Here is a 15,276-nt window from a genome sequence, read left to right on the forward strand (position 1 = left end):
AATACCCCCGAAGTGGGAGAGCAAAGTAAATAAACTGGTAAATAGATTTAAAAAGATGTAAGACCAGATCAAAGATGCCAAGGCTCGTAAGAAGGTGATGTAAGGGGGCAAACAAGGAGGGCAAAAGATGAAACCAAATCCGTTCATTTTGTAAAAGAAACTTTACATTTTCAAACAATTTTAGATTTACAGAAAAAAATTCACAAAGGTCATACAGAGAGTTCCCATTTATTCTACACCCAGTTTTCTCTGTTATTAACACCTTATATTAGCATGGTAATCAAAATCAATGAGCCAATATTGATATATTATTATTAACAAATATTAAGATTTCCTTAATTTTTAAAAAATATACTTATTTTATTATTTATTTAGGCTGCAACGGGCCTGAGTTGTGGCATGCAGGATCTAATTCCCCAACCAGGGAGTGAACCCGGGCCCCTTGCACTGGGAGCGCAGAGTCTTAACCACTGGACCGCCAGGGAAGTCCCAAGATTTCCTTAGTTTTTACTTAATGTTCTTTTTCTGTTCCAGGATCCTAGATGGGATCCTTATATTTAGTGACCTTATATTAGTGACCATGTCTTTTTAGGATCCTCTTGGCTGTGACAGTTTCCCAGACTTTTCTTGCTTCTATGACCTTGACAGTTTGAGAAGTACTGCTCAGGTATTTTGCAGAACAGCCCCCAACTGGAATTTGTCTGTTATTTTTCTCATGATTAGACTGAGGTTATAGGCTTTGGGGAGGAAGACCCCAGAGGTAAAGTGCCATTCACATCACCTCATGTCAAGGGAACACACTATCGACATGACTTATCACTGCTGACGTTGACCTTGACAACTGGCTGTCTCGTTACTTTTTCCTCATTTCTGTAGGTCCTCTTTGGAGGAAGTCAGTGTGTGCAGCCCATACAGAGCAGGGAGAGTTATGCTGCCCCTCCTTGAGGGGGCAGTAGCTACATCAGTTCTATAGCCCTGGGCTGTCTCAACCCTACCATGTCAGGCTGGCTGACATGACCCAGAGTCCTGCCATAATATACCCATGAGTTTTCCAAACAATAATGGAAAAGTTTTCTTTTTTCTGCTCTGAGTAGATTGTTTTTTTTAAAAAAAAAAGTCAAATAGTTACAAAACCACAGCAAAATAATCTGTCTCCTCCTTTCTCCCCTCTTTGAATGTGTGACCAGTGCTGAACTGTGTGTCCAGAGCTCCCAACATGACTTGCTCTCCCATGAATGCCCCAGAAGCACCTGGTCAGGGGAGATGGGGCCCTTGGGACTCATGATTGGGTCCCAGCTCTGGGAGAATGCCACCAAGAATTTTTCCACTCTGTGATGAAAGGAAAGGCTCTTCTGGGTTGGGCTGTGCGATGAAAGGCAAAAGCAATTTGGAAAAAACAAGATGTGGCTACTAACGGCAAAGCTTTTTTTTTTACTGCAGAGACCGGGTCATCTACCAAAAAGCTGCCATTGCCAAAGTTTGTCAGGCCCTTGGGAAATGTTATGGGTGCTTTTCATTACAGAGCTCACTTGCTGTCAGTGTCTCAAGGAGTTAAGTGAGAGCCTGGCCAAGGTCACACAGTCCCTGCAAATGGAGGTGGTGTCACCTAAGGGCTGGGGTTTGTTCGTCACATCATGTTGCCTGATGCTGCACTCCACCCACACGCCAGCACACAGGCCGCAGGAGACACGAATTTCTGGGTTGCTCTGTCCTTCTCCCAGACCTGAGATGCAAGTTTCTCACAGAGGTCACGTGCCCTGTGCACGGTGCCATTGCAACGGGACAGAAAATATTCTCTAAGGGCTGTCTGTGGCCGGATGCAGGGCTGAGTGAGATTTCTGCATTCCTGAATCCTGAATTGAGAAGATGTGTCTAGATGAGCCATTGCTCTCCTAGCAGCTATTTGAAATGAGCTCTCAGCCGCTTCCAAATGCTTGCTGCAGGCTTCGCAGCCTCTTCCAGAGAGATGGGCAGAGTGATACTCACTGCTGGAGGGGATGACATGAAGGTGGATCCCAAACAATAAAGATAGTGCGTGGTGAAGAATATATTTCCTCTTCCTCTTCTGGCACGGATCTCCAGCTCTTGATTCTTAAAAAACAAAAATGATTCCACATTTCCATTCCTTTAAAAAAAAAAAAGTCTTCATTTGGTGCGGTGGGGGGCAGTTTTAGGTTCATAGCAAGATTGAGAGGAAGGTATAGAGGTTTCCAATATACCCCCCTCCCCACACGTTTCCAGCCTCTGCCATTACCTACGTCACTCACCAGAATGGTACGTTTGTTACCAAAGATGGATCTACATTGACACATCATAATCACCCACAGTCCAGAGTTTACCTTAAGGTTCACTCTTGGTGTTTTTTGGATGAAAGTATAATGACATGCATCCATCATTAATTATAATGTCATACACAGTGTTTTCACTGCCTTAAAAATCCTCTGTGTTCATCTCCCCCTGCACAACCACTGGCCACCACTGATCTTTCTACTGTCTCCCTAGTTTTTGCCTTTTCCAGAATGTCATCTAGTTGGAATCATACAGTATGTAACCCTTTCAGATTGGCTTCTTTCACTTAGTAATATGCATTTAGGTTTTTTCCATTGCTTTTGGAAGAAATGCTTTCTTCCAAAAGCATTTCAGACTTTCTTCCAAGTCTTTTCACGGCTTGATAGCTTATTTCTTTTTAGCACTGTATGATATTCCATTGTCCGGATGTACCACAGTTTATTTATCCATTCACCTACTGAAGGACGCCTTGATTGCTTCCAAGTTTTGGCCATTATGAATAAAGTTTCTATAAATATTGCATGCAGGTTTTGTGTGGACACAGTTTTTAACTCTGAGTAAATACCAAGGACCATGATTGCTGGATCGTATGGTAAGAGTATCTTTCGTTTTGGAAGAAACCACCAAACTGTCTTCCAAAGTGGCCATACCATTATTTTTTACTGAAGTATAGTTGACTTATAATATTATATTAGTTTTAGCTGTATAACACAGTGATTCGATATTTTTATAGATTATACACAATATAAAGTTATTATAAAATATTGGCTATATCCCCCGTGCTGTACATTTGAATGTACCTTTGTATCCTTGTATCTTATCTATTTTATACATAGTAGTTTGTACCTCTTAATTCCCTACCCCTATCTTGCCCCCCCTTCCCTATCCCCACTGGTAACCATTAGTTTGTTCTCTATCTGTGAGTCTATTTCTGTTTTGTTATGTTTGTTCATTTGTTTTATTTTTTAGACTCCACATATAAGTGAAAACATACAGAATTTGGCCATGCCCCTCCCTACAGGACAAGGGTCAGGGATGTGCCCACCTGGATCCTCTGTCTCCCCTTACTTCTCGACCAGGCCCTGGGTACTCTGTACCCTGGAATTCCCTCCCCCAATGGCTCTGTCAGGTAGGACCCGGGTGACCCTGATCAAAGCATGTTGGAAGGAATGGAGATGAAGTGCCCCACAGACAAACTCACTTTGTCTGCTCAGGCTGCAATTACAACATACCATAGATCGGGCAGCTTAAACAACAAATTTCTTTTTCTTGTGGTTCTGTAGACTGGAAGTCCAAGATCAGTGTGCCAGCCTGGTCAGATTCTGGTGACGGCCTTCTTCCTGGCTTGCAGATGGCTACCTTGTCACTGTGTCCTCACATGGCAAGGAGTCAGAGCACAAAAGCTCTCTGGTTTGTTTCTCTTCTTATAAGGACACTAATTCAATTGGATCTGGCCTAACCTAACCTTAATGACTTCCATAAAAGCCCTGTCTCCAAATACAGTCATACTGGGGGCTAAGGCTTCAACATATGAATTTAGAGGGAGGAGAGGACAGAAACATTCAGTCCATAATGCTTACCAAGAAAAACATGAGAGGCTAGGTGGTGAATGATTCAGGCTCAATGGTGGGACAGCAGTGGAAGCTGCTCAGGCTCTCATCTTGGGGAATCATGTCTGAACATGAACCAAGGGAGCCAACTTTGGAGCCCAAGTGTGGGACACCACTGCAGAAACAGCAGATACAGAAAAGCAGGGACCACCCCACAGTGGTTTATGTGTCCACAGGGCTGTGCAGAACTGGTGTTCAGCAGTGCCCCCTTGTGGTGCAGAGAGGCAAGAGCTCTTATCAAAGAGGGATATGGGCTTTCCAGTTCTCCCTGCATCCGGTATTTCAGAAGCAGGACTAAGGCCCTGGCGTCTTCGGAATATTCAAAAGCAAGATATTAAACTTTATAATAATAGAGTTTGAGAGGGAGGGAGGATTCAAGTGATGAGTTAGGAAAAAAGAGATATGCCCAGATTCATATTGGTGATATAGGGCCTACCAGTTCCTCAGGAAAAGAATACATCTGCATAGCCGCTAAGCAACTTGGTAATAAAAGGATTTCACCTGTTCACATTGGCTAACTTTTAAATATATTCACAGTACATAAGAGCACAGGCACGCCTGAATATCCATAGAACATGGCACAAGACTTTAGTGGTTCTCTCTCATAAAATAAAATGCTTCAAATACTTTTTATAATATAAATTTGTTTATTTTTAATTTTATTTTTGGCTGCACACGTTATTTGTTTTTCTCTTTTTGGCTGCGTTTGGTCTTCGTTGCTGCGTGCGGGCTTTCTCTGGTTGTGGCGAGCGGGGGTTACTCTTCGTTGCGGTGCATGGGCTTCTCATTGCAGTGGCTTCTCTTGTTCTGGAGCACGGGCTCTAGGCATGCGGGCTTCAGTAGTTGTGGCTTGCAGGCTCTAGAGCGCAGGCTCAGTAGTTGTGGTGCACGGGCTTCGTTGCTCCTCGGCATGTGGGATCTTCCCGGACCAGGCCTCGAACCCGTGTCTCCTGCATTGGCAGGCGGATTCTTAACCACTGCGCCACCAGAGAAGCCCGCTTCGAATACGTTTTGAAAGTGAAAATCCAAGGCAGAACCAGGGCAGGGGCCTCTAAAATGTGTGGCCTGGAGGAGGGGTCCTTTTTGCCCAGGTCTAGAGCCAGGCTGCCTGAGCTCAATCACGGCTCCACCATCCACTAACTGTGAGCTTGGGGTAGGTTATTTTCTCTCCTTGAACCTTACTTTCCTCACCTGGAAGATGGGGGTAATGATAGGACTCACCTTACAGGACTGTCATGAGGGTTAAATGAGTCCATCCATGTAAGACACACAGAATAAGGCCTGACATATGAGAGCTATTATTTTTATAAAACTCAGCCACTCTGAGTGCTTTCAAAATCATCCACTCACACATAGCAGCAGTGGTCAATGTAGCCTTTACTCAAGATTTAGTAAGTGGGCCAGAGGCCTGGGGTTACATTATGTTTTCCACAGTAAAAACCCTAAAGTTCTCCTTTCAGGAAGTTCTGTTCTCTGCGTTCTCTTTGGTTATCCTGCCAGCAGGCTGTCTCTCCTGTGGCCCCCTGGCAGCCCCTACCATTCTCATTCCTCATGAACAGAATTTACCCTCTGTCCTTGGAGAAGACTCATTCCTTTTCCTGTCTCCTGGTCTCTGAACCATTCAGTCATATCGTTTTGTATTTGTACACGTGCTATGGGTCTCACCCTGCATCTCGATCATTCTATCAAAGTACTTCTTTCAAGGAGATAAAACGTTCACCCTCTGAGGATCCTGGCAGAGGACATTTTCTCTGTCCTTCTATGTGCGGGACTGAAAGCAGGGCCTTGTCGGGCTTGTGAGGCTCAGCTACACTATTTCAATGCTGCCTCTGAACCCACAGCTGAAGTGAGCTCCCCAGGGGCAGGCCTGACACCTTATTACAGACACCAGGGCCTGGCTTCCAGAGGCACAGACGGTGGGTGGGTGTGGAATGGCTGCGTGAGCACTGCCCTTGGTCTCTGATGGGTCCCCAGGAACAGGGGGGCTCACCAAGCTCCCTCCCGGGAATGGCCCCTTTTTATCTCCCATGAGTCACTTGCATTTTTTATCTTCACCTGAGGGCTTCTGAGAAGCTCTGCTCTGTGCTTTCCCCTAGCAACACAATGTTCTCAGCTTTGGCGTTTAAAACCAGCCCTTTCGCGTTGTTTCATCTTTAATAGAAAGGGAGCAAAGCAACTCAAGTGCCAAGCTTAATGGGGAACACCCCCCCACCCCCGCAAGTGTTCCTGATCAAGGCCTGTTGTCCATCTCTGATGTAAAACAAAATATAAATTAAGATTTTGTGCAAAGGTATCTAAATCCACAAGCAACCGAGAGGTAATATTTTTATCAGGTCAGATACTAGCTTAGATAACTGCACAATTTTAAAGGTTCACACAATGTGACCTCCAAAAATGAATTGAGACAGCTATGAAGTAGAATTATAAATATATGTATATATCTTTCTATTATATTGAGAACTAAAACCAAATCAGTAAATAAAGGATTTTGCAGCCTTCAAGCCACTATATTACTGCCATGTGGGCAGTGAGCCCTGAGGGAACTCAGGATGGAAACAAGGATTGCCCCCCATCTAGCAGTCATCAGACTGCAGCCACCTCCAGACTGTGCACCTGAGAAAATTCAGGATTAGAAAGTAGAGGATACTGGCCCCAGATAGCTGAGGTGCATATCAAAGGAATGACTTCAGTGAGCCCAGGCTCTTGCATCTTCCCATACACAGAAGAGCACTAAATTCCTTAATGTGAGATATCTAGTTTTCTTTTATTAACAGTAAGGTTTTGTTCTGAACTATCTGGTTTGTTGCAAAAACTCCTATATGTCCTGGCTCCCCACCTTCCTCTTCAGAACAGTTTTCTCAGCATTATCTGAGTTGCTGTCTCCCAGGCTTGAAGTCCTAAGAATGTCCACAGAATGAAACAACTCTCAACTTTTAGGTGGTGCATTTTTTTTCAGTCAACAATATATACATATAACTTTTTTAACTTAACAAACATTTCATTGGAACTTGTTTTGTGCCAGGAAATGTTCTAAGAATGTTACAAATGTTGACTCAGTCGCTCCTCATATCAGCCCTCTGAGGCGGGCCCTACTATAACCCCCATTTTACAGATGGGAAAACTGAGGGACAGGAGAATGAAGTAACTCACTCAAGAACACACAGCTGGTTGGGGGCAGCCAGGATGAGGAATCTACGTCGTGGGGCTCCGGAGTCCACACTTTTTACACCTATACTATCCTTCTAGAACTTCAAGGAGCCTAAGAAGTAACCTGTTTACCTGTGGGTCTATTCAATGACCAGACTTGTGGTGCTCACCCATGCTGGGCCAGGTCCACGCCGGGTGGTGGCCCCACAGAGGGGAAGGCGTTTGTGGTCCTTACCACGTCAGCATCCCAGTCCTGGGTCCACACTCAGCCCTGCCACTTAAGAGCAATGCACTCCTTGGGCACCTTACTTAACCTCTAGTCTCCATCCTTTCAGTTGTAGAATGAGGATCAGACCACTGACCCGATGGGGTGGTCTGGAGGGTGAAATGAATGAGCACTTGCAAAGCAATATGTGAAGTCCTGATGAGTGCTCAATCCACGCCCTTCTCCTTCAGAGAAACATTTCCCACTCGGATTCTTGTTCCTATATCCATTTGTAGAGCCGTTCAGCAAACTTGCTTGTTTCACTGGGTGTTGGAGTGTGCTTGGTGCTGACAAAAGAAGGGTCAGCAGAGCCTGCGTGGCTCTGAGGGTTGACTCCAGGGCAGGTAGTAGTGATTTTCCAGGGTGGAGGAGGGTGAAACCTGGGGTTTGGAGCCAGACTTGGATTCCGATTCCAGGCATCCCTCCAACTTTATGATTTGGGGCCAGTCGTCTTACTGAGACTTCGTTGCTTCATCAATGATGGCACCCATCACCTCGGATGGTGAGGGCATTCACGAGATGCTGTGTGTAAGGTACCGGGGTGTGTACTTTTGTCAAGGCTGCTGTTGTGGTCACTCCTGGGGGCAAGGCCAGCGGGGGGCAGTGAGAGGCAGATGCTAGCTCTGGGGTGGGTCGGGTGATGCCAGGCCCGTTGGGGTGGCGTGACAGAAGCTGGGGACTCGGCCTGGATGCCCTCTGGCTTCAGCACCTGTCTTGCTGCTTTGCCTGGCCAAGGGTCTTTCGTGGCCTGCCCTGTCCCTGGGCTCGGTCGTTATTTCCATCCAACCAGGCTGCCACCCTCCACCTGACCTCCTTCGAGGCCGGTGGCCTCCAGGGCCAGCAGGGAGCGCGTGTTTACGTACACTGCCTCTGTCTGTTCATAGCGGTGGCACTGCTGAGGCCAGCGCCGTGGTTGGGCCTGGGTGGCTGCCCCACAAAAACAGCTTTCAGGCCACACTCGGCTGGAAAACTGGGGGCAAAAGCAGGGTGAGATAGAAGTCAAGGTCAGGCCAGGATCTGGGTCAGGCCAAGAGTGAAACAGACAGGCAGTAATAATAACAACTACTCTTTTTTTTTTTTTGCGGTACGCGGGCCTCTCTCTGTTGTGGCCTCTCCCGTTGCGGAGCACAGGCTCCGGACGCGCAGGCTCAGCGGCCATAGCTCAGGGGCTCAGCCACTCCGTGGCATGTGGGATCTTCCCGGACCGGGGCACGAACCCGTGTCCCCTGCATCGGCAGGCAGACTCTCAACCACTGTGCCACCAGGGAAGCCCACAACTACTCTTTTTAAAGTCCTTACTACATACCAGATAGTACTCAGGGCTTCACATGCGTTATCTCAGTAATTTATGCCACATGGAGGAGGAAACAGAGAGGCTGAGAAACTTGTCCAAGGCTGCTCAGCTACTTTTTAGGGGAGCTGGGATTTGAGCCTGATCTCTCTGAAGTCGGAAGTCTGTGCCTTCTCCGGCTTGGTTATTCTGCCTCCCCAGGTAAAAATTAATACCAGTATTTCTGTTTAAAGAATTTCTATAGTCCTCAAGGCAATTTATAGATGAGGAAACTGGTGTTCAGAGAGGAGCAGTCACTTGCCCATGGTCGCACAGGTAGAAGTGACAGAGCTGGGGCACATCACCCAGCTCCTCCAAATTGTGAGGGAAGGAGCTAAGCAGCTCTCTTCTGATAGAAACTTTTCCTCTAGGAAAATGCATGGCGGAGTCTCACTGGTTCCTTCTGTCATGACCACGTGGAGTGGATCTGAGAAGCACGGGTCTGCCGTGTCTCTTTGGCTCTATGCTAATAACCGCAGCTTGGCCGAGCGATGATTAAGAGCTGCGCGCTGCACATTATTTCATCAATTCCCTCAGCAACTCCGTGAAGTAGGAGTCACCATCTGCCCCATTTTACCGAAGAGGAAACGGGGGCTCAGGGCGTTAGGAAGACTTGCCCCAGATCACCCAGCTACTGAATGCGGTGCACTCACCCAGGTGGGTTTCACTTCAGAGCCCAGACCGGTCGCCGCTGCCTCCTGCTTTCTGCAACGCCCCCAAACTGCTGGGGACCCTCCTGTCCCCCAGCTCTCCTCTCTCCCAGGCTGCGTCCACACCTCACGCTTCCTATCTCTCTTTTCCCTTTCCCCGCATTTTTGGATCTTGCTCTAGTTCCACACCTTGAGCTAGGCTCCCTGATCTCCGGCAGGAGACAAGCCCTTGCCCCAGCTCTGCTGCCCTCAGGCCAGCAGGCAACCAGGCTGCTTCACAGCTCTGGACTTCAGTTTCTGTAAAATGGGGGTACAATAGCTAGTCTGCCCTCTGGGGTGTTGGTCAAATGAGTCATCAACAACAACACCTACTGCTTCTGTTGCTACTATGAGCAATCACAATATTTAATGAGTGCTTACTATGTGCTCTGCACGGACCGGTGCTCTGCAGGCACGGGTAACTAACGGATAAATGATGGAAAGGGGTGAACTAAGGGACGTGAGTGTTTCTGAGGTTCCTCTTAGCTGCTGTTCCCTCCCCTATTCCTATTTCTCTCCTATTTCTATATCCTATTCCTTTTCTATCTCCGCGGAGCCTGGCCATGAGTGGAGTGCCACGTCTCAGAGCCCAAGGAACGAGAAAGCTGCCAGATAACAGAGGTAGTGGTTGAGTAAGGCGACCCTGTCCCTCGAAGATGTAGCTGTGTCACTCTTCCTGAATGGATAGGCCACAAGTCAGTCTTACATGAGGGAACCTAAAAACCATCCCCTAGGTAACCTCTGGGAACCATGCACCTCCTGTTTCCAATTATTTTATTTTATTTATCTATTTTTGGCTGTGTTGGGTCTTTGTTGCTGCGTGCAGGCTTTTCTCTAGTTGTGGCGAGCGGGAGCTACTCTTCGTTGCGGTGTGTGGGCTTCTCATTGCGGTGGCTTCTCTTGCCGTGGAGCACGGGGCTTCAGTAGTTGTGGCTCACGGGCTCAGTAGTCGTGGCTCGCGGGCTCCAGAGTTCAGGCTCAGTAGTTGTGGTGCACGGGCTTCAGTAGTTGTGGCTCGCGGGCTCTAGAGCACAGGCTCAGTAGTTGTGGCGCACGGGCTTAGCTGCTCCGCAGCATGTGGGATCTTCCCGGACCAGGGCTCGAACCCGTGTCCCCTGCATTGGCAGGCGGATCCTCAACCACTGCGCCACCAGGGAAGCCCCGTTTCCATCTTACAACAACCTTTGACAGATTTGTGGAAGGCCCGCTCTTGCCTCCCTTGGCCCCTCCAGTCCCCTTCACTCTGCACTTGGGTTTATCCCACCGAGGAGACCCCCCTGGCCAGGGGGAACAGCCCTTGTTGGAACAGTGCAATTGTAGGGCGCTAGCGGGGCGGCAGGGCTAGTGTGACGTCACTGGCCCCCACCCGCAGGTCCAGCTCCCTGGTCGTTGCCTTTCTCTGACTGTCACATGAGATTAGAGCGGGCCCAGAGGTAACTCTGCTCCCCCAGGGCAGGCCCTGGCACCCTCTACCTCTTTCTTTTCTGTTCTGGAGGCGTGCGATGAGAACACAGCCTGGCTCTATAGGCCCTGGTAGGGCCTTCTCCGTATCTCACGCTGTCCCTCCCTCTCTAGCTCCAGGACTCAGCTCTGCTCCACTCCGCGTGCCCCTCCTGCTGCCCATCTTTCTCCCTCTCTTCCTCTGCCTCAGGTGGGAGAGGCCTGCATCCCCCTGGAGTGGTAAGTTCCAAGACTTGGGTGCAGCACAGGGAAGCAGGCAGAGCCACTTTCTTCAGGCTGGCTTTGGTTCAAGGCTGTGCCATCCGAGAGCTGGCTGGGGTGAACACAGCCCCCGTGTGGTCCAGCTTGTCTCCCTGTAGTTCTGTGTCAGGGTTTGGGGCCAGAGGCTCTGCTGATCATAAAGGAACACTTTGCCAGCATCAACTGTGCAAACATCTCCTCGGGGACCTGTAAGGAGGTGGGAGCCTGGGCCAAGGCAGGAGAGAAGTGGTCCCGGGTCTCCAGGTTGCATAGAACTCATCTTACAACTGCAAACCACAAAATGTTCCCAGGGTGAACCTAATGAGGAAAAGTGCAATGACATAACACAATACTCCTTTTACGGCGATTTCAGCGAATAACGTTCTCTGTGTTTTCATCCACGCTTGCCAAGCGTTTATGGAGAGATTTGTGCTTGGAATGGACGTCAGTGAAATCCTAGCTTATTAATAACTTATGGAATATAAATAAGTTTCTGTTAGTTTCCACAGCTTGTGGACTTTCGCCAAACTGGTGGGTACTTTTCAGGTGGTCTAACTTGGTGATGAGGAATAAGCAGACATCAGAAAGACAGGCGGCCTGCCACCCGAGGGGCTGACACTGAGCCATGGCAAGAGGGCCCAAAAAGTGGATGGGGGAGGGGTGGGGATGATGAGACAGCATGCACAAAGGAAAAAGAGAGAGTGAGCTTGACCCCAAGGCCTCTCTCTGTGGTCCACACCGTCCGGGAGGTAACCCTACTGTTTCCTCTTGCGGACAAGCCTAAAGTCAGCCAAGCCACCTGCTCCACCGGGCAGGGGCTGTCAAGTGGTGTGGATTCGATTCCACTGCTCCTGCCGTTTCATCTCTTCACTCTCACCATCCCCTGGCCCATTCATACCATAGGACCTTGAAGTGGGGGTCAGGTCAAGGGTTTGCAAAGTCACACAGGGCCACCAGGTGGGACTGAGCAAGGTAAGCGTGCATGGAGATGGGAGAGTGGGGGAAAAACATCAGAGCGCAGTGCCGAGGGGCATCAATGGGAGCTTGAGGTGGTGACAGTGATGGGAGATGGGTTCTGAAGAGTGGTACTGATCAGTGTAAATGTGTTTAGGATCACGGGAAAGCGGTAGAAAAATGATTACTCTTAAGGGAAGGAAGGAAACTAGTTGAATCCCGAGAGGGTCTGGGAGCAGAGGCACATCTAGCACTCAGATTTGATTTTTAAATACCAGCCAAAGGAACCAAGCCTCCTTGGAAAATCGGCAGATTCCAAGGGAAAGTACAACATGATCTTGGGGCATCTTCTTGTGCCAGAAAGGAAGGAAGTGCTGAAAGAGAGATGGAGGCATGTCCCACGGATACAAAAACCCAGTGGCCAAATCTGGGACAATTTGAGCATCAAAAGAAATAACTCTAACACTAATAGAACACATTGATTAAATAGGAATCCATGGGTCAACACGAATAGAAATAAATAAGAGAATAAGTAAATGAGGACAAGGGAAAGTTTTCATTACAGTAGGATGCCAACTAATAATTGTAGAAGGAATGATGGAATTAGAAAATTACCACTTGGCCCTTGTCACAGTGATACTTAGTTCAGCGGAGAAACATCAACAGGTGTGAATGTTTGATGAAGAGCAGAATGTTTACAAAGTCTAAAAGTATCTCCTCACAAGATATTAATTAATCACAAAGGGATAAAACAGCAACCTGGCAGACACATCTTTAATCAAGTGATCAAGGCGAACATCACCAGCAAAGGGACAATCTAAATCGTGCACCTAGTTGGATGCTATGAAAAGAACACAGCATCACTTCTGTGATATTCCTGCCAAAGATGCAGAATCTGAATCTAACCACGAGGAACCGTCAGACAAACCCAAGGACTAGTCTACCAAAGATCTGGCCTGTTGTCTTTATAAAGAACTATACCAGATTGAAGGAATCAAAGGAGACGCGACAACTAAATGTAGCATGTGATTCTGAACGGAATCCTTTCTCTGTAAAGGATATAATCGGGACAACTGGCAAAACTGAAGGTCTGCAGGTTAATGGTAGTAATGTATTAATGTTAATTTCCTAATGCTCTTATTGTGGCTATGTAGGAGACTGTCCTTGTTTGTAGGAATTACATGTTGAAGTACTTGGGGGTGATGGGGCATCATGTCAACAACTGCTCTCAAATGGTTCAGGAAAAGAGTTATTTGTACCATTCTTACAACTTTTGGGTAAGTTTGAAATCATTTCAAAGGAAAAGTAAAAAGTTTAAAAAAGTTATTAAACATCTACTAAGAGTCAGGCATCTTTGCTCAGTGCTGTGGTTGAAAGCTAGGCTTTGCAAAATGTGCTGTGTGTATGCCACAGAATATTATACAGCCTTGAAAAGGATGGAAATTCTGACACATGCTGCAATATAGATGAACCTTGAGGACATTATGCTGAGTGAAATAAGCCAGTCTCAAAAAGACAAATGTACGATTTCACTTACATGAGGTACCTAGAGTAGTCAGACTCACTGAGACAGAAAGTAGAATGGTGGTTGCCAGGGGTTGGGGGAGGGGGAATGGGGAGTTATTGCTTAATGGGTACAGAGTTTCAGTTGGGGAATATAAAAAGTTCTGGAGATGGATGGTGGTGATGTTTGCATAACAAGATGAATGTACTTAATGTCACTTTAAAAAGTGGTTGAGATGGTAAATTTTATGGTATGTATATTTTGCCACAATAAAGGAAATTGGAGGGGGAGAAAAAGCTAGGCTTTGGAGGTGAACAGCTTCTCAGCTCTGACACTTGTTACAGAGATCTCAGGTGAGTGCTTGTTTCTTTCTTTGTTACTGGTGACAAGGACACTGTCTTCATAGTGCAGAGTCAGAGACCCCATGGGGAAGCCCTTCATGTAGCGGCTGTAGTGGACAGCACAGAGCAAGTTCTCAAAACAGACTACCTCCTCTTTTCCTGATCATTACGCATCACTGACTCCATAACTCCGCAGGGCGGCTGCCGTTTTCCCCACTACCCCTCCTCCCACCTCCAAGACTTGGGGACTATTCAGCCCCCAGCCCACCATCTTCCCCTTCCTAGGAACTTCTTCTGTGGACAGTTAGAGAGGTGGAGTGTGTCCCAGCTGAAGACAGATATGAAAACTTACATGCTTATACATGCACAGACTGTCTCTGGAGAGGTATCTGGGAGCCTGGTGGGAAACTTCTGTTAACCCCATTTGTACCCTTGGGATGTCTTCCCACATACAAGCATTATTCCTTTAAATAAATAATTAGCTGGATCAAACAAATTACCCAAAGAGGGGGCCCTCAATGACAACTGAGTTCCTTTTGGAGGATCTGTCTTTAGGCAGATAAGAGGCGTTCAGAGAAAGCCTCTCCCTGCATTTGCTCTTTTTCAAGGGCCTACAGCTCAAAGTAATCAGTGTACTAAAGCAGCTTATTTTGTGGAGGCACGTCCTCAACTCCCACTGTCATGTTTTGGAGCGGCATATTCTGCCACCCTTCACTCTCATTTACAAAACGTTACGCTACATACACTGATTAGTTCCACACATAAGCCTTCTTCTGGCCTTGGCTCGGGGAGACTGCCTCTTGGGGCACCTGAGAGGCTCCTGAGAACACTGGGTGCTGGTTTCTGCCTGCTTCCTCCTTGTACCTCACACCCGCCTCTCCATGCTGTCTACATCCTGTCACCCTCATGCACCCTCGGGTGGTTCTATTGTAGACACCCAGACAGGGATGTGAGGGAACCGCAGGCACCCCTTCCTATCTTGAAAATTCTAGAACCAAAATCGGGTAGCTTAACAATCTGGTCTCATGGCAAGTTAAGGTCTAGAAGACAGCTGAAGAGATGTTTTTGAATAATTTAAAATAATCACAAGATAATGACCCTCTAGGGCAAGTATTTCCAACTCACATGTCCTCAGGGGCCAGCAGGGTGATGGAGATGGGTGAAGCCAGCCTGTGGCATCTGCATGTCCCACTCATCTGAAATGGTGAGCTGCTATCAAACTTGGGCTGATTGTTATCCAGTGGGAATATGAAAGTGTTTCCAAACCTTGACATTTTCCTTTAGGAGCCAGAAATACAGATCTATATGGAAATCTCCCCATTTAAAAATATCGGTAATTAATAGACAACAGTCACAACTCCTTGGCCAATAGAATATGGTTAGAGGGCACAGCAGAGCAGCCTGTCAGTTGGCAAACTCTGCCCTGTGACATGCACTTGAGTGAGG

This window comes from Monodon monoceros, unplaced genomic scaffold, assembly GCF_005190385.1.
Source record: "Monodon monoceros isolate NGI ecotype Baffin Bay Population unplaced genomic scaffold, NGI_Narwhal_1 Super_Scaffold_12, whole genome shotgun sequence".
Classification (NCBI taxonomy): domain Eukaryota; kingdom Metazoa; phylum Chordata; class Mammalia; order Artiodactyla; family Monodontidae; genus Monodon; species Monodon monoceros.